Source organism: Haemaphysalis longicornis, unplaced genomic scaffold (assembly GCF_048455015.1).
Source record: "Haemaphysalis longicornis isolate Haplotype H1 unplaced genomic scaffold, Haemaphysalis longicornis Haplotype H1 scaffold_2, whole genome shotgun sequence".
Lineage (NCBI taxonomy): Eukaryota > Metazoa > Arthropoda > Arachnida > Ixodida > Ixodidae > Haemaphysalis > Haemaphysalis longicornis.
This window is the reverse complement of record NW_027526295.1, coordinates 191,830,721-191,853,289: the sequence shown is the minus strand read 5'-3', so window position 1 is coordinate 191,853,289 and position 22,569 is coordinate 191,830,721. Positions and strand designations below refer to the sequence as shown.

Below are 22,569 nucleotides of genomic sequence, written 5' to 3'. Positions count from 1 at the left end.
TTTTGCATTCTGGGGGGCTAGCTAATGTTTTTTACGTTCTGGATATTGAGATTGTGCATGTATTATGTAATTTAAGGGTGTGCAAATAAAAAAAAACACAAAAAAGGCGTCTGACCATTGTAAAAACCGGTTAATTGTCTTAGCTAAAAACAGCGAATATAAATTAAGAACCTGTCGTAAACGAAAAAAAAAACGTGTGCTAAATAATTAAATCGGCTGCATAACAGGGGTCCCCAGTAATAGGTATTAAACAAAAATATATAAATGTAGAATTTCTAAAAATACCTGGCAAAGATGAAACATGGAACCAATCAATAAATAAATTCACTACTCCAGATTGTTGTCCATAACCCACGTCAAGCGGAAATAAAAATATAACGGCTGTCGCAAACAGGCAAGCACCGTATAATTTGGTCGCCGAGAAGTTTGCGCACCGAAATGTCCGTACACCGAAATGTCCGTGCACCGAAACGCCCGTACACTGATATGTCCGTACACCGAAATTTCCGCACCGAAATGTCCTAGAGCCGTCTGGAGTTTGTCCGGTGCTCCCTAAATAAATTCGCCTAGGAGATTTTCTCTTGATTTATTTTTATCTCCACATATTCTGCTGCCGGCGGTGTTAATAGTCGTATAATATACGTAGTTCGATGTGAGTTTTAAATTTCTCTCTTAAGTTCGACCCAGGATTATCCCACACATTTTAATTTAAAAACCTAATTGTAACGTTAATGTAACGACACGTTCCAATTTTCGAAGTGGAACTGGAACGCGTTCCTTTCGGAATAAAGGAACTTGTAACGGGAACTCGTTTCAAAATTGGGAAGGAACGAGGAACGAGCTTTCGTTCCTATTTTAGAGGAACGTGTACAACACTGCTTGAAAGGCCTTAAGGCACCGAAAAGTGTCAAAAGGCAAAATAGACACTTAAGTTACGCTTGTGAATACGCGGGTAACTGACCTTGCTTCTTCGGAGGGCCGTGTAGTGACTAAGTTCGTGGGAAAAGCAGCAGACGCAAATCACGCAGCTTTTCACTGTGAAATGAATACTTTAAGGGTGTGTTCAGCATCACTGAAGTCTAGCATTTTGGTTCCGTTTCTGCTTCATTCCCGCGAGCCTTAACTCGAAACCTGCATATAACGAACATCTGCATGTAACGAAAAATTGCGAATTCGCACCAACTTCGTTATATCTATAGTGTTTAACTGTATTTCCGAATAGTCGTTAATTCATGCATCTCTTTCTCCCTCTCTTTTCGCTGTTTCATCTCACTGTATTCGCCCCACCTGGAGTACAGAGAGCCCTCGTGTTAGTGGGGCTGACCTCTTCAGCTTTCATTGAAGTTTGTCCCTATCTCTCTCGCTTGCGGAATTAAGACGGGCGGAAAAGGGGGCAGAAAAGCGCGCGTGCGCCTCGCGTGTCCGGCCGATTGGAGTCAAGGCGAGGCGTGCCGCGGGAGCGCCGCCCCGCGTGCAGGAAAACGGCCGAGGCAACGACGTCGAGAGGGCGCAACAAAGGCTCGGCCCCCAAAATGGGCCTCGAGGTCGCTCGGTTGCCGCAAAATTGAAACTTTGCTCGATCCGGAGGAAACAGCTACGGGGCTGTCCTGTCGGCAGTTCGGACACAATGGACGCGACTCCACCCGACCACACTGCTGTGACGGTCAACTGGTTGCGGTAAAGCTGCAACAATGGGGAGTAAGACCCTGATTTGGTTACGGCGCATGCTGCCGTTAAATCGCTGGCGCTTAGGTAAGAGCCTCGCAACCCTCCCGATCGATCGACCCTTCACGTTAAAGCATTTCGCTGATTCAGCCCACTGTATGGAGCTATTTGTGACCATATGACAGAGCGTTGTGTCGTTCTGGTCTTTTATTTTGATAGCACACAAGATGAGAAGGGGGACATTTTTATTAGCACGCGGAACTTGCCAACGCGTAGGGTACTGTAGGAGAGAGAGAGAGAGCGAGAGAGAGAGCGAGAGAGAGAGAGAGAGAGAGAGAGAGAGAGAGAGAGAGAGAGAGAGAGAGAGAGAGAGAGAGAGAGAGAGAGAGAGAGAGAGAGAGAGAGAGAGAGAGAGAGAGAGAAAATCATGCAACCCTCTCTCTTTCTCGTGAAAGATTTCTCGTAAAGCCTTCTCGTGATAGATCTTTTGGTTTGCCAATCCCACACTGCAAGTATGTGCTACTCTGGCGGTACGCATCCTTTTCTATATAGAATACTCACAACAACGCTCGGGTGTGCACACTGAGGCCTATCGTTTGGGTTTTGGGTGTACGGCGCGAATCGGTACCTGCTGCTTGGCGCTCGCTTCGACCGTGTCGAAATGGAGCAATCGGATGGACGCCGGCTTCAGAACGCGAGGGACCCAGGTTAGATTCCGGCCACGGGAAGCGTTCTCTTCTTTCACTTCACCCACGATCATTCATTATCGCCGTCAGAAAAAGTAGGCTTTCCCGCAGAACGTATTGGCGTGCGACGGCACCAGTGAGGACACAGAAAATTCGCTGTAAAAGGACTATCTGATGCCCGAGGAGGGTTCTGAAAGGTAGACGTCTTAAACGATCTCCTTTACTCAATATCGGCCATAGCACGCTGAATTCGCCGGTTCTTGTCCGGGAACCGGTATTGGTATTTTTTTCTCAATGGCCAACATACAAGCTCGAAAGAATGAGCGACGAAACAGTGGGGCGGGGCCAAGACAACGGCGCCAAAAAGCAATACCAACGAGGCACTCTGAGACAACTCGTCGTCGTCGGCAACATATCATCACAGTATATCTTCTCCTTCCTCTTCCTCTTCCTCCTCCTCCTCCTCCTCCTCCTCCTCCTCCTCCTCCTCCTCCTCCTCCTCTTCCTCTTCTTCTTCTTCTTCTTCTTCTTCTTCTTCTTCTTCTTCTTCTTCTTCTTCTTCTTCTTCTTAATCGTCGTCGTCGTCGTCGTCGCCGTCATCATCAGCAGCAGCCAATTTAGGTCCACTGCATACAGGTCGAATACCTCTCCCATCGATCTCCAACCGTTGCTGCCCTGTGCTGTTCGGGATCCATTATTTGCCCCCGAATTTCCTTATTTCGTCCCTCCATCGAGCTATTGGCCTTCCCCTCCTTCTAGATCCGTTTCCCGGCTGCTAATCCGTTACCCTGGTCAGAGTCATTTCGTCTCACTGCAAATCCAGACGAAGTCCATTTCTATTTGTTAATTTGAACTGTGATAAGCTCCTTCGTTTTCTGGGTTAGTTGCTGGTTCTCCCACAGTTAATGCTGACTCTGCGATTGCCGTTGTTAGGTTGTCGTTCAGCATCTCCACAATTTCCTCTTTATAACCGGTTAAAAGCGCGAATCTTTTCCGGAGGGTTATTTTTAACACCTGCGTCCCGGCTCTAACTGACTAAACGTTGGGTTTTCTACTTCTCGCTAGTTTCCCCATTTCCCTTATGAGCTTAAGCCTCACTTAGCACCTAACCATCCTATGATCACTGCTCTAAATCTTGCCTAGCACCTCAACGTCCTGCACAATACCTGGGTTGTCATTTAAAATGACTCCAATTTTATTTTTTCTTCCAACTTTTTCATATCCATTTTCTATTCCTTCGTTTGCAGAATAATGCGGAGCGTGCTCATCACAGAATGTGCAGAATGTGTTTATGTGTTCATGCGTCTGCAGGATGTGTTCGTCAGCCTCAAGCTATTTTTCCCCGCAAATCCCACCAGTGTATCTCCTATACGACAGCTGGCGATTCCAAAGTTTCCCACTTACTCTCTTCTGACCTACTTTTGCGCTAAAACCTTCCATCACAATCGCGAACTATGTTGTTCCCTTATTCATTGCTGGTTCGATGTCCGCGTTGACACTGTCTATGGCCTCATCATCGTAGCAAGCTGTCGGTACATAGGAATGCACATTCTGTATCGCTTTCTATTGATATTTTTGTTTTTGTATCGCTTTGTGTCGCTACAGGAATGCACCGCCTGTATCGCTATTTAACCTGTATCGCTTGTATAACCTGATTGCAACCACTTGATCGTCGCAGCCGGGAAAATTCCAAAAAAACGCTCTGGGTCATACTTCGCACTCAGCTGGACCTACGGCACCACGTGGGTCCCAAGTCATAAAGGTATAGAAAGGAACAAAGCAGCGAGCTACTCGGCTATGTGCGGTCTCACATACGATATAACACTACCAATGAAGTCTCAACACGCCCCCTCAAGCCCCTAACGTGTGGAGAAACACTCCTCGTAGCCCGACAGTCAAGAGCTTCCTGTCCAGCTCCGCACAAAAACTCATGGCGCAGGAGGAACAGCTCTTACGGAAGATACAGGCAAATACCTTCATCCACAAATCCAGGTTGGCGAATATTGCCGCGAACCATACATTGGGTTTGTTTATTTGTGTTTTGCTTTTACCGCCCGGCTGCGCCGGTCTGTGTTATCTCTGCGCCAAGGGAAGCGCGTGTTCCATTCTTTCTTTCTGTGCTGCATGTGTTATCTGTTGTGATAGGGAGAGCATTCCTATCTAACGTGAACAGCCCAGAATAATCTTCTTGGATCTACTATGTTCTCGATGCGAATCGACGTTTCGAGAACCACGCGCGCCAAAAGATAAAAAGCCTGCAGTGCGGACGCCGAGGCATTCGATTCGACGACACTCAACTCATTCAACTCATTCAACTCATTCAACTCATTCAACACTCATTCAACAGAACTGCATCATCCTTGTCTTCGTGACATCTGGTGGAGGTGCTGGGTACGCACCCTTCATGCCCACTACAACCTCGAAAAGCCGCCAAGCCAGTCCAACAAGAGCCAGCCCCCGCCTGCAAGATTTACCGCCCGAGTTCGGTTTGATGCCAGAAGGGCCCAAGAAAAGGAACGCTGCAACCAACACCATGGTGCAAGAAACAACGTCGCCAATCGTCCTGCAGCAGCCCCGGGAACCGCCATCGTTCCGAGGAGCCCCCGCAGAAGACCCAGAAGAATGGTTGGAGAAACTGGAGCGCGTCCGGAAATTCAACAGGTGGGACGACGCAGAAACGTTCCGGCACGTTTTCTTTTACTTGGAAGATTCGGCTCGCACTTGGTTCGAGAACCACGAGAGCTCCTTGACAAACTGGGCTCAGTTCAAAAGCGAGTTTACTAAGACCTTCACTACCGTCGTGCGGAAAGAAAGAGCCGCCCTTTTGTTGGAAACGCGCACGCAACACCCCAACGAAGGTGTCGTGATCTTCGTTGAGGAGATGAAGCAGCTATTTCGCCGCGCGGACCCCGAAATGACGGAAGAAAAGAAGTTGCGCTTCTTAATGCGCGGAGTCAAGGAGGAACTGTTTGCTGGACTTGTCCGAAATCCGCCCAAAACCGTCGCCGAATTCGTGACCGAAGCCAGCACCATTGAGAAAGCCCTCGAAATGCGTGCTAAGCAGTATGACCGCAACTTTGTTGGCGCGGCCAATGCGAACGACTTTGGCAGCACGCGGATCCCGGCCGACAGCCTACGCGATACTATCCGCGCAATAGTGAAAGAGGAGCTGCGGAAACTTCTCCCAACGCCGCCACAGCCCCAAGTCGCTTCCCTCACCGACGTGATTAGAGAAGAAGTGCAACAAGCGTTGGGAACTTCTACGCCATCCGAGGTACCCCGAGAGCCACAAGCTATGACATACTCCGCGGCTGTTCGTCGACCCCGCCATGCTCCAACACGCCGTCAAGAGGCCCCGCCGTACCGCCGCCCACTGTCACCCGCCCGACCCCCGGTAGCCCGAAACCAGACGCCGAGGAAGACGGACGTATGGCGAACCCCCGATAACCGTCCTCTGTGCTACCACTGCGAAGAGGCCGACCACATCTACCGTCGCTGCCCATACAAGAGACTCGGACTGCGTGGTTTCTCCGTCGACGCACCTCGCCCTCTCCCTGGCCAACGACCACGTGAGATCGACGAGTATCTATCTGAAACCAGCCGTGGCCCAGCGCGTTTCAACCGTTCGCCGTCGCCCTACCCCTACCAATCGCCGAACCGCCGTAGCAACCCTGACTTCGCCCGTGGAAGGTCCCCCAGCCCACGCGGGGGAAACTAAAGGCAGCAACTTCTGGAGGTGAAGTTGCTCTACGGCGAAAAACTAGAAACCCTCCAACGACGCAAGGACGCGCTGAAGACAGTGATTCACGACATGCCCTCATCCCGACGACCCGACCTAACCCTGACGAGACTCCCGAACACGACGACAGCTACACGGCGCGACGCGTACCCGACCTGACCGAGACGTCCGTTGAGAAGACGACGACAACGACGATGCACAGTGCCCGACCATCAACACGTACAAGCAGAGATACGACGCCCCGACGAACCCGGAACTCGAGGAAGACTGCATCTGACGTCAAGGTGTCCATCGACGGCTTTGACGTAGTCGATTCGGTAATGAGCGGACCATTTGCGTCTAAACTGAAGAAAGTTATGACCAGATGGGACGGTCCGCACATACGCACAGCAGGAGGCCACCTCGTGACGCCAAGTGGAACGTGCACATCGCGCGTCACCATAGACGGCACAACGTACCCTGCGGCGTTCGTCGTTCTGCCTAACTGCTCCCGCGACGTGATTCTCGGAATGGACTTCTTGACGGACAACGGCGCAATAATTGATCTACAGACCAAGTTGATAACATTTTCCTCCAATCACTCCACGACGCCGCAGCCGAACCCCGATCACCGTGCTGCTGTCAGGATCGCCGACGATCACATCACCCTGCCACCCCGCGCAAGCTTGATGATCGCCGTCTACTGTGAGGATGCTGCTTCTGACATCGACGCTATCGTAGAGAGTGATCGAAGGTTGCTTCTCGACCGCGGTGTCTCCGTCGCAAGAGGCATTGCGCACTTTAAGCAACGCCAATCTCACGTTTTGGTCACTAATTTCACCGAAGAGTACCAGCATTTAAACAAGGGAGCTGCAATTGCGTTCCTCGAAGAAACGCAAGAAGCAAGTGATGTGATCGCAGTCGCCGACTTTGAACGCACACCCGTAGAAACATTCAAGCTCCCGCAGCCATTCGACGTGAATCCGGCGCTACCGCAAGAACAACGGAAAAAATTATTGGCTTTGCTGCGTCGCTATAGCGAATGTTTTTCGTCGAGCGCAAAACTACGTCAGACCCCTCTAGCGAAGCACCGAATAATAACCGAAGATGGAGCCCGACCTACCCGACAGTCACCGTACCGCGTCTCTTCACACGAACGGGAAGCCATCCGGACTCAAGTCGACGACATGCTGAGCGATGACATTATACAGCCATCGAAAAGCCCCTGGGCTGCGCCTGTCGTACTCGTAAAGAAAAAAGACGGCACATTAAGGTTTTGCGTTGACTACCGGCGACTGAACAAAATCACGAAAAAGGACGTGTACCCCTTCCCCCGAATCGACGACGCCCTCGACCACCTCTGCCACGCGAAGTACTTGTCATCGATGGACCTGAAGACCGGCTACTGGCAAATTGAAGTGGACGAGAGAGACCGAGAGAAGACTGCATTTGTAACCCCAGACGGCCTATACGAGTTCAAGGTGATGCCGTTTGGGCTGTGCACAGCACCAGCGACGTTTCAAAGAGTCATGGACACTGTGCTAGCTGGCCTTAAGTGGCACACCTGCCTCGTATACCTCGACGACGTAGTGGTATTCGCCCGGACTTTCGACGAACACCTTGCAAGGTTGGAGTCTGTACTCGAGGCCATTCGTACGTCGGGGTTGACGCTGAAGCCTGAAAAGTGCCGTTTCGCATACGGGGAACTCAAGTTCTTGGGCCACGTCGTCAACGCCGCGGGAGTCCTACCTGACCCGGCAAAAACTTCAGCCATTGCGAACTTCCCAAGGCCGAAAGACAAGAAGGGCGTGCGGAGATTTCTCGGGCTGTGCGCATACTACCGGCGCTTCGTCGCAAACTTCGCACGCATTGCAGAGCCACTCACGCGCTTGACGAAAGATAGCACCCCTTTCAGCTGGGAAAACGACCAAGAAAAAGCATTCGGCGAGCTGCAAAAACGCCTGCAAAGCCCGCCCGTGCTCGCTCATTTCGACGGAAATGCCGAAACGGAAATGCATACGGACGCCAGTGATATAGGCTTGGGTGCCGTCCTTGTCCAAAAGCAAAGCGGCTGCGAAAGGGTAATCGCCTATGCTAGCCGTGGTCTGTCGAAGGAAGAGAAAAACTATTCTGCCTCTGAGAAAAAGTGCCTGGCTATTATATGGGCGATTTCAAAATTTCGCCCATACGTGTATGGAAGGCCATTCAAGGTTGTAACAGACCACCATGCGCTGTGTTGGCTCGCCAATTTGAAGGACCCCTCTGGCCGTCTTGGGCGGTGGAGCTTGCGCCTGCAGGAGTTCGACGTTACAGTCGTTTATAAATCCGGCAGGAAACACTCCGACGCCGACTGCCTGTCCCGCGCCCCCGTCGACCCACCACCACAAGACTCTGATGAAGACAGCGCGTTCTTCGGGATCGTGACGGAGAGCGACCTAGCCGCCCAGCAGCGTGCCGACCCCGACTTACGCGTCATAATCGAGTACCTCGAGGGATGCAACGTTGCCGTTCCTAGGACCTTCAAACGCAGCTTACCAGCATTCAGCCTGAGAAACTCCGTCCTTGTGAAGAAGAATTTCAGCCCCGGAACAAGAGCGAATTACCTTCTCGTCATCCCCGCGGACCTTCGTGACGAAATTTTGGAAGCGTGCCACGACGACCCGTCTTCCGGACATCTGGGCACAGCCCGCACTATTGGAAAAATCAAGGCGAGGTACTACTGGCCCGGCCTTACCTCTGACGTCACCCACTACGTCCGGAGCTGCCGTGACTGCCAGCGACGAAAAAACGCCGCCGACAAGACCCGCCGGACTTCTGCAACCGATCGCCGTCCCATCGAGACCATTTCAACAGATTGGAATGGACCTTTTAGGCCCGTTCCCTACGTCACGATCACAGAACAAGTGGATTGTCGTAGCGACAGACTACATGACGCGCTACGCAGAGACCGCCGCTCTTCCGAGGGGGACTGCACAAGAAGTGGCAAAGTTCTTTATAAGCCAAGTTGTGCTGCGACATGGAGCCCCGGAAGTCCTAATCACAGACCGCGGAACGGCATTTACTGCGGAGCTGATGCAAGGAGTATTACGCTACAGCAACACGGATCACCGAAGAACGACGGCGTACCACCCCCAAACGAACGGACTAACAGAACGTCTGAACAAGACAATCGCAGATATGCTGTCAATGTACGTTGACGTTGAACATAAGACTTGGGACGAAGTGCTCCCGTATGTCACGTTTGCGTACAACACGGCTATCCAGGAGACGACACAGCTGACGCCGTTCGAGCTTGTCTACGGTAGAAGGCCGACTACGATGCTCGACGCCATGCTTCCGCACGTAGAAGACGACGACCTCAACGCCGACGTCCACGGATATCTTCAACGTGCGGAGGAGGCCCGCCAGCTCGCTCGAGTTCGTATAACGGACCAGCAGCTGGTGGATGCGGGCCGCTACAACCTCCGACGCCGAGACGCCGGGTACCAACCAGGGGATCGTGTGTGGGTTTGGACTCCCATCCGACGACGCGGACTCAGTGAGAAGCTCCTGCGACGGTATTTCGGACCCTACAAGATTCTACGACGTGTTGGCCAATTTACCTACGAAGTGATCCCCGATGGTGACTCCGGCACATCACGACGACGCACGCGGCCTGAAGTCGTCCACGTGGTTCGCTTAAAACCTTTCTACGGACGATGACGAACTTTTATTTTCATTTGTTCGGACTGTCGCTTATGTTAGCATCGGGTCGATGCACTCTTAGAGGGGGGGGTAATGCCGCGAACCATACATTGGGTTTGTTTATTTGTGTTTTGCTTTTACCGCCCGGCTGCGCCGGTCTGTGTTATCTCTGCGCCAAGGGAAGCGCGTGTTCCATTCTTTCTTTCTGTGCTGCATGTGTTATCTGTTGTGATAGGGAGAGCATTCCTATCTAACGTGAACAGCCCAGAATAATCTTCTTGGATCTACTATGTTCTCGATGCGAATCGACGTTTCGAGAACCACGCGCGCCAAAAGATAAAAAGCCTGCAGTGCGGACGCCGAGGCATTCGATTCGACGACACTCGCCTGTGCAAGTCACTTTGTTGACCGCTGCTTCGCCGCCTCTGTATTCTTTTGAGTTGTTAGGGGAGCACAAGTTCGCTCCAATAAACGTGTTTCTCATTCAACAGAACTGCATCGTCCTTGTCTTCGTGACAATATGCTGCGGCAGAAGCAGCCGGAACTGACAGAAAACTGCAAGGAATACGGAGAAATTGCAACGCTTTCCCGCGAAACTTGTGCGTCCCCTCGAATCTGGGGCCAGACCAAGGCCCCAACAATTCCCCATACCCTGCCACTTCTGAGTCATGGGATTCGACCTTGCTTAGCACCTCACAGAACCAGCTAGAGAGAGAGTCAAGGCAGAGAGCCCTGGGCATCGCCCAAGAGCCCTGCCCCCCACCCCCCTTCCCATTTTTCCTAAATTATAAACATTCATTCATTCATTCATTCATTCATTCATTCATTCATTCATTGCCTCGTGTTACCCCGGTCATCACCTTTTTTTACGGCTTCTTGGTCATGAATGTCTGGTGTCATGTGGAGAAATCGCATAGAAACAAAGGTCCTCCACAGAAGAAAACCACGAGAAGAAAAAAAAACATAAGATGACGCAAGGGACGCGGCGCCATGGTTGTTCACTCGAGCTACGGCGTCGAGCGCTCGAGGTGAAAGCCCCAGCGCGCGCCGGGCGCCGGCCAATGAGGCGCTGCCAGCGACAGCGAGCCGAATAAGCGTGTACCTCACTGTACCTCAGCACCGCGTTTCCCCTCAAGCGGCCGGGAAAATAGCGTGAGCACCGTCTAAATACCGGTTTCTGTGGTAACCATTGTGATCATCTCTTACACCAGCCAGAAGCACTGCTACCATCATCATCGTCTCCATCCACGCACCACCGGCTGTCGTCACCGCATCCCTTGTCTCGCGCAACCGAACGGTTCCGTGGCCTAGCCCTGCGTTCAAGCATCAGCCTGGGGTGAAAATGGCAGAGGGCGACCTGAACATAGACAGCATCATCACCAGGCTCTTGGACGTCCGGGGTTGTCGCCCAGGAAAGACGGTGGACCTGACGGAGGCGGAGGTGCGCGGCCTCTGCCTGAAATCGCGCGAGATCTTCCTCGCCCAGCCGGTCCTGCTCGAATTGGAGGCCCCGCTCAAGATTCTCGGTGACATCCACGGCCAATATACGGACTTGCTACGGCTCTTCGACTACGGCGGCTTTCCCCCGGAGTCGAACTACCTTTTCCTGGGAGACTACGTGGACCGGGGCAAGCAGTCTCTGGAGACGATCTGCCTTCTGTTAGCCTACAAGATCAAGTACCCCGGAAACTTCTTCCTGCTTCGGGGAAACCACGAGTGCGCCTCCATAAACCGCATATACGGCTTCTACGATGAGTGCAAGCGGAGGTTCAACATCAAGCTCTGGAAGACCTTCACAGACTGCTTCAACTGTCTTCCCATCGCCGCCGTCGTCAACGACAAGATTTTCTGCTGTCACGGGGGGCTGTCGCCTGACCTCCAGTCAATGGAGCAAATCAGGCGCATCATGCGACCGACAGATGTACCCGACACAGGCCTCGTGTGCGACCTTCTCTGGTCGGATCCGGACAAGGACGTCCGCGGCTGGGACGAAAATGACCGCGGCGTCTCCTTCACCTTCGGTCCAGATGTGGTCTGCAAGTTCCTCAACAGGCACGACTTCGACCTCATCTGCAGAGCCCACCAGGTGGTGGAGGACGGGTACGAGTTCTTCGACAGGCGCCACCTGGTGACACTTTTCTCGGCCCCCAACTACTGCGGAGAGTTTGACAACGCCGGGGCCATGATGTCCGTGGACGATACGCTGCTGTGCAGCTTCCAGATTCTGAAGCCCTCCAACCAGAAGGCGAAGTACCAGTACGGTGGTCTGTACTCTGGGCAGCCCGTCGAGCGACAGCCGGGTCCCACCAAGAAGAAATGAGGGGTGGGAGGCGTGGAGCGGAGTCGCCAGGAGGGAGATTGGAATAAACAGAGAACCTGCAACCTCCACAAGTACGTCTCCACGTCTCGTGCTTTCAACGTATTCGTTGCATGAATACGGGAAGGAAGGCCAGCAGTCAAGAACGCCAGAAAGGCTTGAGGGAAGTAGTGCATCCTTTTTGTGTCTACATACATTTTTTTTTCAACTGTTCCAAAGAAAGTGGGGAAAAACATAATCTCCGGGTAGGACCCAAGCCCAAAACCTTCGTAATACACGTCTGATGCCATACCAACTACGCTATACTTGTGGCTATACCGGGGAGGCTGTGCTCCCCTTCACTTTCTTGTGGCCGCATATGAATGTAACTATCCTACAAATGCTGGCTTTCCTTTCCGTGTTCATTCAACGAGGACCTCATTCCCGATTCTAATTCACTGCATACAGTGTTTTAGCGCGAAGGTGACTTTGCAACCAAGTCAGGTTTCAGTACGTTCACAACAGTATATAACAGTCGCCTATAGAACTTGTAGCCGCGCTCAGTGGCTGAGGCGTGCTGCTTACCATGAGGGCGCGAGTTCTTTTCCCGAGCACGATGTCTGTTTTCTGGTGGCGGTGCGATATGAAAACGCTCGTGTAGTGTCTAGCGAAGAGCCCAGCTGTTTAAGTGTTAAGGTTTTGCAATATACCGAGGAAAATAATTTTGTAATACGGTTGAGAGAACGCCGTGAGTACCGTGGCTGGCGTGGACAGCGTGTTGTGCGGTGCACACTGCGACCTGAGTGGTGTGTGGGCACAACTGCTTCGCTAGTAAGGAGATTGTGGGAGCGAGCGCGAGAGTGTTACAAGGACGCGTTTCGCAGCAGGCGCGTTTCGCAGCAGCCCATAAATCGTTCACTTGGTTAACCTGACAGCGACGCCAAATGCACTAAGGGGTGCTTAGGATCTACGCTCTTCACTGGATCTAATTAAAAGAAGAAGTGCGTTAAAAGAAACAGATTAATTTTCCCACCAGTTCTGCTTTCTGGCAAAAAAAAACACACTAAAAAACGGAGCCGGGCAGTCCTGTAGTGGCGCTTTAAAGAGGCCATAATGACAACATATAGACAAGGCAACTCACGGGCTTAATATACCGTAAATCCCTGTTGTAACGAAGTCCCCTGAACAGAAAGCTTGCTTCCTCATAAGCGACATTTCGTTAAAAACGATGATTTCCCTTAACATATACTGCAGCGGGGACCGTAAAACACTTGAGTAAAGTTAGATTTGGAATAAGGTGTCTTCGTTATAACGGATGTTTACTGTAGGTCAACGAACGGGTCACCCTCTCCCAGAAGCGCAGTAAAAAAAAGTAAAGGGTATCTGCCCCCCCAAAAATGTCAAAAAAGTTCGGGTACATTATCAAGGGCGGCGCGACAGCTGTCGCCGTGATTTATTTATACCGCAACTGCTTGCTGTAATTCTGCACATCTTTTTCTGCCAGTCATATAGAGTCATTCAGCACGCATAGCATTAATTGGCGCGTTTTTCCCCCTTCCATAAATTAACAGCGAGTTAGTTCACGCATAGTGATATGCACGTCTACAAGAATTTTACCGCTTTAAGCACGTGTGCAGACGGTTCCGACTGCGTGAGGGCTGTGTTGCGAGATAAGCCAATGTATAGGAACGAAATCCTTGTCCCACATGGAGGTCTTCTCCATTATAGAAATCGATATTGCACACTATTTCGAGTGATCGCGGCCTCTCGTGCCGCGTACACGCAAACGCGCGCAATGCCGCGGGCGTGTTCAGCCCACGTTTCGGACACGCGATTATATGCGCCCCTCCCGATACCTGCTGCGATGGGAGAGACACAAAGAGGGGTATCGTGCAAATACTACTCAAACGCGCGCTGGTTGATGCACGCGCCGAGTGAACATACACGTCGCACTGACCGCGACGAATTCAGCGTGACGCACGTACGCGAAGGCCGGGAGAACACGGGCAAAGAGGCGTGCAAGCTTTTCGCCTTCAAGCTTTCCCCGCAGAGGGTGTTGCGTGTTTTCGATACGAAGGCACCCCAGCTACCGCACGAAGGTTCTGCACGCGCCGCGGTGGCAATTACACATCGACATGAACGACGCAACCTTCTTCGAATGCCGCCCATCTGCCAATAAACAGAAGGAGGCTGACTCCTTGCGCCGGTATGAGCCGTAAGCTTCCACTCGCAAAGCTGCAGTAGACGTCCGCGGCCTCCGGGAGCCTCACACCCCGCACACCGTTGTCCTCACCGCCCAGACAGATAGGCCGGCAGGCTTTGCCTGTGCAGTCGTGGACAGATGACAAGCGATTACGGAAATATGAAACAGAACACGCAAAATCGAAGAATTTGGTTCATGGAGATCACATAATGGCGCGGTTGTGGTACGTTTGGAAATTTACGTTTGCAAACTTTGCTGCCGTTATAAACAACTTGAATTGCATGAAAAAAGATTGAGTCTTTGTGCATCCCGTTCTTAATCTGCGCGTTCGCATTTCATTTGTGCATAGGTGTACATACCATCCGTGCGAATTTGTCACCTGCGTACAGCAACGACGCCGGAAGTGCTCACATTCCGTTTGATGAGTGAAGGACAACTTCGACTCCATGTGAGCTTATTCACAGATCATGAGGCGAAACGTCAGTGAGGTTTTTGTCATTTCCGCAATTTGTGAGTGTCGGCAGCGCTCCATTATTGAGTCGCCGAATAGATCCCTTCGGCGATGTTATCGATACTATGTTATCGATATAACATACTATTTTGAATGTTCACTAGCTACTCGTTCGCTGTTTGAGAGAAGGCTGTATTACTACGAAAGCATTAAATGACCCGTTGAGCGATAAAGCCGGCGTCGGCGTCGTCTGTGGCTGCGGAACGGCCCTTATACCCACGCGACTGCGAAGCGTTCCACAGCGCGCGCTGGCCTCACACAGCGGCGCAACAGTCCCCAGCGAGCCAGGCCGCGAGAGAGAGAGTACACTTTATTTTGCAAAAAAAAAAAGGGGGGGGGGGAACGTGGTCGGATTCCTCATTTCAGGATCCCGTTGGAGCTTGCTGCCTTCTCCGCACGTTCCACCAGCCGAAGATGAGTTTCGCTGCTGGAGCTGGCCAGTTCTCTCTCCCACTGCTCATAAGAAGGGTTGGGAATTGGGTGAACATTTGGGTTTTTCTGGCAGGCCCAGACCATGTGGTAGAGGGTACAGATCTCACCGCAGTGTGAGCATGTGGCGCTGTAGAGGGTGGGGCTGATGGCGTGAAGTTTAGATAGGTGTGGGAACGTGTTTGTCTGCAGAAGCCTGAGTTTATGTTCCTGTTCCTTGGTGAGTGACGGGTGGGCAGGAGGATATTGTTGCCGACTCAGCTTGTAGTGCTGTGTGGTGCTTTGGTATGTTACTAGGGGATGAGTCGCTTGAAGCCAGTCGTCTCGCGGTGCCCGGTAGGCTAATTCTCGGGCTGTCGTGTGGGCCATGACATTGCCGCGAAGGGACGAGTGGGCAGGCGCCCAAACCAGACTGATCTTGCGTTGAGGGGGTCACTGGAGAAGGATTCTTGCAGCTGGTCTTGATATTCTTCCGCGTAGGTAGCTTCGGCATGCTGCTTGAGAATAAGTAATGACTGTATCGGCTGAGGTGTGGGCAATGGTAAGAGCGATGGCTGCTTCTTCTGCTTGGGTAGTGGTGATTCCAGTAAGTGTGGCACTGGCGACATGCTCGGTGCATGTGGTGACGACCGCTGTCATCGTATCCATGCGAGCGTAGTCGGCAGCGTCCGTGTACACAGTTTTGGGGTTTGATCCATGGACTATATCTAATGTCTGTGCTCTCGCCGCACGTCTTCCTTGGTGAAACTGAGGGTGCATATTCCGTGGAATGGGAGCCACATAGATGTTTTGCCTTATGGTTGTGGGTATGTCCAGAAGAACTGCCTTGTTCTTCTGGGGTATTGTATCCAAGGCGACCATTCGCGGCAGTAGAATTCCCAGCAATACCGTCCAAATGATTTCGGTTTACAGCGTGCTACGGCAGAAACTCCAAAAAAATAACTCGTAAAAATACGATCGCGAAGCTAGAAGACACTGTCCACAGCATAACTCGAAAGCATTATTCGCAGCGCCAATCTCGGAGGGGCACTCTGCGGTGTTCAGTTGCACGTTAATGCTTCTTCTGCATTCACAACTCATAATAAGTGCTTAGGTGTCCTCGATTTTTTTTCTTATGCAGGCGAAATGAAGGCGTCTTCGAGTGTATAACAATTGCTAGCACTATCGCGTAAGACTTGAAGGTAGCGAAGCTGCGCGCAACCTTCACGACCATCACGAAGGTTAAAGTCCACCATTGCAGCCAATTTGAATCTTCTTCGCTGCCGCAACGACCTTCACTCCATCATTGTTGCTATAAGTGTGAGCTTCTTTCATTTTTTGGAAGCCATAAGCATTGGATACCATCTTAAAGGAGCGTACGCTTTGACGTGTCTTTCTCGTTCCGAGAAAGTGTTGCCACGATTACGGCGAACGCTGGAGTTTTCTTTGGCCAATCTTGGCCAGTTTCCCTTAGTGGATATGTTTGGCTTGGCGAAATAGCGCAGGGCACACTAAACGGTCGTCGCGAGGCACGCAAACATGAGCGGTAGGCATTTTCTTGGTATTTTTCACTGCGCACACAAAAAATTACGATTTGCTACGATTTATAACACAGTAATACCTCGTTATAACTCGAAGTAGTAAAAATCGGGAAATGTTTCGAGATAAGCGGATTTTTGAGACGAGCAAAGTTGCGGGAATTGCCATGGAATATCGAGTTCTTTGCGAAAAATTCGCTACTACTTACCAGCTCTTCAACAGCAACTTACAATCATGCTTTTCGTAATGGTTTAAAAGAGAGAAAAAAAAACATAGAAGAGACCTCCGTGCAAGAGACGTTCACCGGATTGCATGGTTTGTGGCACTGCATCGCAAAGCGGACCCGCGCTCTCCATTGGGTTTTTTCCCGCACGACACCCCTATATCTTCTAGTGCACAGTACCTCAGCGCAAGTCTACCGTCACATGACGTGTCATAGGGTTGCTTGACGACGTTGATATGCCTATAAGCTCAGACCACGTTCGGGGGAAACATCGGCTAGCTATGTGGTAGGCGCGGCTAAACGAGAAAAAATCGAGGGACTTATAGCGCGGCAGCATCGCGCGAATCTTGTGAAACGGTCCGCGGCGGCGAAATTTTCGTTCCACTCTCAGTCAAGATTTCGGGATACCCGCAGTTTGGCTCAAAATTATTTCGAAATAAAGGGCAACAAATACATATGGGACGTATAGGAAATCGCTCGGTTCCGCAAAAAAGTTCGACTTAGCTGATTTTTCGAGATATGCGAATTCGAGTTAATGAGGTATTACTGTATTTCGAACACGCTCCAAGGGAGCCAAGACAAACCGAATAGATTTGCGTATAGCCCTGAATCGCGACCCGCCCAAGTGTAAGGTCGTTGTTATAAACCTGGAATAGAAACTAACCTGGAATAGAAAAACCTGGAATAAAAATGAACTAATTCTGCAGTTTTGCACACTCTTTTAAGACCGTTTAGACTCGTTAACCGTTAAGACCGTTAAGACTCGTTTATCAAGCCACGTAATGAAGCGCGCGAGCAAATTAAAAACCCAAGACAGCCACTGGTAGTCGCCGAGCCGTCCGATATAGCGCAAAGTCATGCCCGTTCTGGGCGAGTGGACGCGGTACTCGCCCGCCACGCGATCGCGGAAGGACAGGACGCGGAATAAAAGTGTCTCACGCATCATATGAGCGGACGAGGCTGGTCGGATGCGACGTGCGTGCGCCAAACGGGAAAAGAACAGCTGCATTCCGTGCCAAAATGCGCAAAAGCACATCATCCCCTCTGTTCGCGCGCAGATGACGGGGAAGAAAATATGCGTTCGATGAAGGACGAATAGTTTATCCGCGTGTTGTTTCCTATTGGTATCAAGCACACTTGATGTAAGACCCGCCGCGGTGGATCAGTGGCTAAGGCGTTGCGCTGCTGAGCACGAGGTCACGGGTTCGATTCCCGGCCGCGGCGGCCGCTTTTCTGGTGGAGACGAAAAGAAAAATCACCCGTGTGTACCAGACTTCGGCGCACGTTAAAGAGCCCCAGGTGGACAAAATTGCGTCGGCGCGTTAAGCCCTACAATCAATCAATCAATCAATCAATCAATCATTCGATATAAGTGTGTACGGGTGCCGTTAATTTCCGCACTCAAATTTTGTGCTACTTCCGGCTCACGCTTGCGTGTCTTGCGATGTGCCGGTTACACACTGCACACAAAAATTACGTACTCCCATTGTATTATTAATTACTTAATTCTTGCTAATTGGCCTAACAATAACAAAATATTTAAGAATGTGAATTAATTGGCTCTTAGATATGGCATAACAGGCCCTCTCATCAAATGGTAATTCCACGTTGATCAGCGCTTCAAAACTAATTGGGGGTTAGTTGAAATTCTGAACTCTCTAAGCATGACAGTAGCTTGACAAGTAATTTAAAGGACTTCCTTCTCGTACGCTATCACTGTACATGCCTTTTTTTATAGTCACACGAAGCCACCATGTATATCATACTTTCTCCATCGACTGACCAGCCGTTATTGTGCGGTGGGCTCGTCACTTTCCCGAATTTTAAAACAAAGCCTAGGCATGTCGTGGATTTAAAAGTTTCTATGGAAGTGAGTCAGTGGAATCCGCTCTCGAATCCCATTGGGAATTATTCGATACAACACGTGTAGACGACAAAAAATCCCAGGCCAACTCCACTATCGTGAAACCTGAGCAGGGGTGACGCATGCAGTGTATAAGTGTATTCAAAGATTGTAAGTCTCTCTCTTGTCACACGGCGCGCGCTTATTGGGCGCCGGAGAAGCGCCGGTGGGACGAGCAATCGCGCGCTTGCCGAGGCAGTGGCGCCCTCTCTTGCGTTGAACCGGATTTAAGCAATAAAATGAGATTGCCCGTAAGTTGTCTTCATGTTACACGCCGTAGCACGCTAAGAAGTATACTTTACAGGAAAAAAACCGGCGTTTGAATTTGAGACTAAATTTAACAAATTTTATGTTATTAACGCGATTAAGTCCTGATTACTCCTGTATCTTAAATTAGTTTAAATCATGTTAGTTTATTTTGAACCGGTTTCATCTTGTATACACTTGTTTTTTTACGATCGTTCGACAACTTGATTTACCATGAAGACATGAGACGAGGACGACAGGAGACGCCGACAGCCCGAGCCGCTAACATGCTTCGCCACTAAAATAAATTGCGAAAGCTTCCAAATGAAAATCTGAAACCGAGTCTCGTTAAAGCCGGCTTCACCCCTTCACAAGCATGCATTGCTAAGAAGGCACCGTGATTAGACGATGTCCAAGATTAGCATTCAAAGAAGTTTAGTTTTCGGTTCTGTAAAACAACATGCTTGACATCCGACGTTATCGTTGGATGGGCATTCTCGATATCTCAATAATCGTCATACCGCGCTTCTGCCATGTTGACGGCTGTAAAATGACTAAGATAAGCCTCCCAGGACGGCTTAATCGTAGCAATCACTAGCCGAGTCCTACGCAGTGGATGAACGCCCTCCGCGTCACCGTAGACGCTCAAATGCCATGCTCTTTTTCCCGTTATTTGGAGCTTGCCTCACTCGTGCCTGTATCGTAATAAGTGTGTTCGCACCAGGCCAAGGGTCTGCTGATTCTGGCCTGTGCCCACTGCCCGGAAGCAGTCGGTATTCATGGCAACAGCACGGCAACGAAAACCCGCTGGCGCGTCAGTGTCAGTCTTCGCGCGTTCTGCGAACTCGTTCGTGGAGCAGTGAGCATTGCGGCCCAAAAATGGTGAACTCAGTATACAAAACATCGGCCGAAAACAAAAAAATCAACTTACAACAACAACAAAAAAGAATTTATCCTCAGGGATTCGAACTTTCAACTCGCAAAATTACATTCTAGCGCACTAGACCACCACGGGCCAGCACTGTTTGCGTTGGAAATATGAGGTATATAATGTATAACTAGTTTTCACTTTTATTTAGTTTTAGAATTTGTTGTATAGCGCTCGTTGTATAGCACTATTAAGTGCGAATGCACTTTATAAGCGACCCCAAACCATCCACCGCCGGCGGCGTCCGCAGTGCTCCTCTATATTTAAAAAAGAAACAGCATCCGGCGCCAGGTTTCGATCCGAGGACTTTGCGGCCGCAGCGCGACGCTCTACCGACCAAGCCACGGACGCGACGCTGATATCAGTGTTAGTGACGCGCCTTATATCTTTAACGCATTCAAACTACGTCGTCAGCGGCGTGCGTTGGCGACTCAGCGGCGTTATACCGGCTTGATAACTGCGTGGTGTACACGTGATACTACAAACCCGATGGAAGAGATGGAAGAGAAGGCGGCGAGGCGGTGGGCTGCGGGGGCCGAGCGCAAGCGCCGCAAGCGGGCCGACAACCGTGCATTCGCACTTTCACATTCTCCCCCTCGGGGAAATGCGGGGGAATTTTTTGTTGTATAGCGCTCGTGCAGTAAGCGTCCCCCAAACTGCCACAATATCTCACGTCTAGCAATTCCATTTCTATAGATGGAAAAGCGTTCGCAGATGCGTAGTCGTGCGGCTGACCGCTGTGCTTGTTCACCCAGCGCAAAAAAGTGCTTCCTGCTCCCTAGTTTTACGCTGTACGGTAAAAGTTTCAGTTGATTTTATTTCCTTAGCACCTATATTGACTTCGCTGACTTCTCCCGCCTTCAAGTGGGCTTAGATTTTCTTACTAGCGTACCAGTCAGCGAAGCGTCGTATGGGCGCTTGTGCAGCGCTTGTGTGGAGCGACCTGTACATGGAGCTTGATACAGTGTACAAACTAGCAAACTAAAGAAACGCACATTCTTCCATTCACAAACGTGTCCTGGCTTCGTCTCAACTGAACGAACGAACTGCGACGACCCGTCGGCGGCCGGCGGACTAAACGCTGGGCCGACTGACTCTGTCGGAAGGTTGGCGAGCCGTGCAGTAGCGCAGTCAAGCCAAGTAATTTCCTCCTGACGTCACACAAATACGCCACAGAAAATGGGCGAGGATGCAGAGAGGAGGACAGCATTTTCGAATTGATTTTTCTTCTAAATAAATTCGCGTAAACGGACTCAGAGTAGTCGAAACATGGCCTATGGACTCCGGACTACACAATTTGCGTTAGTAATCCCGCAATGTTTACAAATCACTTCAGTGTCCCTGTAATGCCGGTGGCTCCACTACTGTACACACATGAAGAGAGGAGCCTGATATCAAAGCTTGGTATGGGGCTAGTTGGTTTTCAGCTTGAACCATTGCTGACGCTAAGCGGGACATGGACGAAGAAGAGCGCAAACTATTGAAGCGCGCTCGTTCGTGTTCTTCTCCGTCCATGGCCCGCTTAGCGCCTGCAATGGTTCAAGTCTGATATCAAAGTTAGAGGGCGCTAGCGCCTTTTATTAGTACTATCATTTTCGTATGCCGTCAAAGCAAGGTACGTCACGCCTTACGGACTAGCATATGGGTTTCCGCATTAATTAAGCTGTCATAGAAATGCTTATGCATTTATAAATGTGCGTTTTAAAACAGCGACCGAACAGGCAATCAAAACGGCAATCCTGTTTCCTTTGATACGCTCACACGTAACACTTGAGCCTGAGAAGAGTTAGGTGCCCTCCGCAATTAATCCTTTTTTTTTGCCCTCTCTGTTCATTTTGGCATAGCTTCCCCCACATTCTGACTCACAGGCTCTGGACCCATTGCTTTATAGGCTTGGTATACCAGAAGCGCAACACTGAGGTCATAAAACCAGGCCGATGAGGCTAGGTTTGATTTTGCTCCTTCCTGGTATACCTATTACTCTCGAGGCCTCCCGGACAATATACGCACACGCGGACCATTTCTCTCGGATATATCGCACGGAACGATCGCGAACGCAGCTATATAGCCCCCCCAGCAGGATTAATGCAATCGCCAGGGTGGAGGTTTCGGCGGAAAGCCGCCGCACTTTCAACAACGGGTATACGACCACGGCAAGGTCAGAACCCGCTTCGAATTTATACCAACATACAGCCGCACCGCTTTGCGCGAACTGCCGGGCCCATTTCCAATATCGCACACCCGCTAAAATGAACGGGAAATCTGTGGGAAAATGGGCAGTTGTCCGGAAAACGAAACAACGAGGCCGTTGTCGTGGTAGAAAACGCAGGGGCGCGAAAAGTAATGGAAACGCTGAATCATTCCGTTCCCATTTTCTTTATATCCCCCCCCCGAATCTCGTTTTCTCGAACAAAGGTCCATTTATATAGCCTCCGCGCCTCGAGACGCTCCATTTCGCGAAGCCCGTCTCAAACCAAGCCGCGAAGTCGAATAACAAATATATTCGCGCATTTCTTCGACATTGCAGGCAAGGGAGGTCCTTGGCGGATGGAGGCTGTA

General features: G+C 50.7%; 1 protein-coding gene and 1 pseudogene across 1 annotated transcript in view; one reads left to right on the top strand and one right to left on the bottom strand.

Annotated features, from left to right (window-relative positions):
- Positions 1-22,569, bottom strand: part of Mrj (DnaJ heat shock protein family (Hsp40) member B6 mrj) — a 271,757-nt gene that overhangs the window by 172,483 nt on the left and 76,705 nt on the right. The gene's annotated exons all lie outside the window — the stretch shown is intronic.
- On the top strand, positions 11,023-12,262 carry LOC144167576 (serine/threonine-protein phosphatase PP1-beta catalytic subunit pseudogene; annotated as a pseudogene).